Source organism: Exserohilum turcica (assembly GCF_000359705.1).
Source record: "Exserohilum turcica Et28A unplaced genomic scaffold SETTUscaffold_19, whole genome shotgun sequence".
Classification (NCBI taxonomy): Eukaryota; Fungi; Ascomycota; class Dothideomycetes; order Pleosporales; family Pleosporaceae; genus Exserohilum; species Exserohilum turcicum.
In genome coordinates, this window is record NW_007360014.1 from 1 (window position 1) to 3,764 (window position 3,764).

Here is a 3,764-nt window from a genome sequence, read left to right on the forward strand (position 1 = left end):
CTGGATAGCTACTAGGTCCTCGCAGGCGGCTCGCTGGTGATCATAGGGACGGCTCTAGCGCGTACGGAGCTCAGCAGTCCGCCTAACAAAGTTGTCAACCCAATTCTTGCCAATAGGGTTGCCACCACGCTCCTCTAACAGTTTATTGGCTATTGCTCGAACCTCAGCCTTTGTAGGGGCAAATCCACGCGCAGACTCTTTAAAAATACGTCTAATCATAGCCTCCTCTTCTAACTTATTTAGGCGCTTTGAATTTAGTTTATAGTCGCGTTAGGGGCGCTTTCCAGCCTGTCAATTAGATATTGTACTTTAAGGCACGTTATAGATAGAGGCAGCGCGTCTTTAGCTTTAAACACGTTGTAATTAGATATTAAAAAGAGCAAGTTAAAGATCTAATTTAGGATAAGTTAATTAATAGTTGTGTTGTTAAGACATGACGCGTTGTAGTATCAACGTTAACGCGCTGGTGGGGAGTGACCGACTTGCTTGGGTGACCGACTCGCTTATGAACCACGCTATAAGAGATAAAATAAGCGTAATTACTTAGTCTCTCTAGTAGTTAAGAAGTGCTTGGGTAGGTCGTTAGAAGTTGTAGTAACTTAGCTATTACCTTTATCTTGCTTATAGCCTTAATAAGTTTGTCTACTTCTAGGTCTACATTGTCTAGTTAAGAGGATTCTTCTTTCTCTTAGGCCTGCTATACTTCCTTTACTACTATTATTATATTACCTACTATCTTAGTTAGTTTCTAAGACTTAATAAGTCTTCTTATTTAGTGCCTTAAATTCCTAAAATCTAGGCTATGTAAGTTTTAGATACTTTCATTCTTCTTATAATAGTTCTTAAGAAAAGCCTAAATATTATCTATATTATAAGAATCCTAGTTATCCTCTATATGTACGGCTATTATTAAGTAAAGGACTAATTCTTTATCCTCTCTTAGTAAGCCTTAGAAGAATAGTATTCCTATTCTAGATTTTAGAATTATCTTATTAGTTATACACGCATTAGCTATAGTAGTAAAATAAGTATAGTACTTTCTAAGTCTAGACTATCTTCTTAAGCTTATCTAAATATAGGCTTCTAAGTAAGAGCGCTTACCTATCAAGACTAAGGTGTCTTAGTCTTTTTAGTATCTATTTATACTAGACTTAAGCTTTTCCTAGTTCTTACGTATGTATCTAAAAACCCTCTTTAAAGTTCTTAATAATAACTTATCCTTACTTAATAGGTAGTTAAGGACGATAGAGACTCGTATTATTATACAGATGCTACTATTAGTAGCCTACCTATTAAATTCCTCTAAGAATTCTATTTTATTAGTACTATTAAAGGATAAGGTACTATGCTTTAGGCGGGCTATAGCTACTACTAACGTAGCGTTTGCTATTTCTATTCAGTTAGAAATTATAGTGTAGATGTTATTCTTCTTTATTATTAGGGTAATTTCCTTTATAGAAGTTATATTGCTAATAGTAAAGTTACTTATTTAGACAAATTCACTAACTAATAAGTAACCTCTTTGCTATAATACTAATGCCTTATATAGAGAACTATACTTAGATAAACTTACTAACTAATATAGTCTCTTGTTTAGATAGATTACTAACTAACAAGGATTCCCTATTCTTTAAACCTAATGCTACGAGACGTGGCTTCCTTAGATAGCTAGGGCATGCTAGAGCTTCTTTTAATCTTGCTTATACTAACGTCTCTTCTTCTCTTCTATTTCCTTAGTAAAATGCTTTATTATTAGCCTCTTTAGCTTAGCATTTCCTAAATAAGTGCTAGCTTAGCTTGTTTAAATTAGCATCTCTCTCCTAATAAACTTAATTTTAAATCTTCTTAACTTTTACTTATACTTCTTTTCTTAAAGTAGTTTAGTTGTTATACTAATAACACGCGTCTACTTACTTATAATAAGTTAGGTAAACCTTATTCTCTTCTTTTCTAAGAGGTTCTAGTTCTTCTTCTTAGAGTTAGAGGCACTCCTACTACTACCTTAAGCAGTGTTGCTATTTTCCTTATTTTTGCTATTAGTGTGCATTAGCTATTCTATCTACTAAGGAGTTAAACGTAGCCCTTTAGGCTTTGCTATTTGTAGGGGGTGTGGTGTAGAACTGCAATATCCTTTTTGTAGAGGGAATAGAACTATAGGCTCTTTCTCTTCTTATAGGCTATAGAAGAGGGGAGAGGGTGTAAAATATAAGTAGTTAGTTCTTTAAGCAAGAGATTTTTCTAAGAGATATTATTAATTAATTTTTCCTATACACTTGACGACTGATTTATGTTCCTTCTTGAAACTAAGCAGTGCTTTAGTTAGCACAAGGGTCATGGTGACCCTGTGCCTCGGCACAGTATATTTACTATTATTTATATATTCAGCTAGAAGTCTAATTTCAAATAGTAGCTAAGAACATTTATAGCTAACTTAAGAATACTAAAGATTTCTTTAATTAATAGCTATATAGGCTATCCAATATTCAATGTAGTAATAATATGTATACAGCGTTTTCTAATTCTTAAATAGTAATTAAGCTTTATAATTAGGCCTGGAGCCTTTTACGACTTGAAAGTTGAATTATAATAAAGTCAAAGAATTACTAAGTAGCTAGCTTAAGAAAGATGAAAGATAATATAGGGAAACAGTAGTTAAATACAATCAAAGGTATTAAAAAAGAGTTTTTTAAAAAGCTATAGAATAAGAAGAGCGTTATCTAAATATGTATATTATTAAGGCTTGATAAATACATAAGTAGCTGCTTTCATATAGAATCAACTTTATAGATATAGCTATTAGCGTTAGTTTAGATTATACAACCATTAAGTCTTTAGATTTTAGGCTTTCTTTTCTTATATATTTAAATATGAAGTTATATAGTAGTAGTAATTTATAATAATAGGAGAGTAGTAGTAGTAACTTATAATAGCATTTCTTATAAATAGAATATTACCCCTTCTATAATATATCCTTATTACTCCTCATACTATTAACTTAAAAGCTTTATCATATTAGTAAAACTAATAAAGTATGAAAATGGTTACGATATTATATAGTATAAATAGGTTAGAGAACTTTAATTAATTTATACATACATGATATTACTAAGCGTAGTAATTATGTTGTATTATAGCTAAGAGTAAACTAAGTAGCTATTACTTTTAGTTATACTTAAAATAGGCCTTTTACGCCTATTATAATCTCAGAATTTAATAAAAATAGTAATAAAAAATCCCTAAATTAATACACAAAAGTGTTACAAGTAACAAGAAGGATTCCTTGACGCGGGACGAGTGGCAGAGGACCTATGGATGTCCACGTCAGAAGGTAATGATCAACGCGGGGCGAAGATCACGTGATCGGCATCCCGCCAAGACAAGACATCTCGCCAAGAGGGCAGATGCCACGACATCGCAAGATGCCAGGACATCTTGGACATCTGTAGATGCCAGGCCTTTCTAGAGATGCCACAGATGTCAGGACCGAGAACAATGGGTATAAGAATGTGTTGGATTTCATTATTACACTCGTTGTGGTCAATTCTCTCAATAGTTCATCTCTTACCCAGATTGATACTAGTTATTCTACCTTAGTAGAATTGATTGTTTACTCTTTGGTTAAATCCTATAACTCTTTTCCACATAGCACTTCGCAAACAATCTCACGGACTACCGCTTTAGTCTACTCGCCCTAACCCGGACCGAGACCAGAGAAGTATAGCCGAACCCCGTGTAACACTTTGGCCACCACCAAGTCTTTGTGG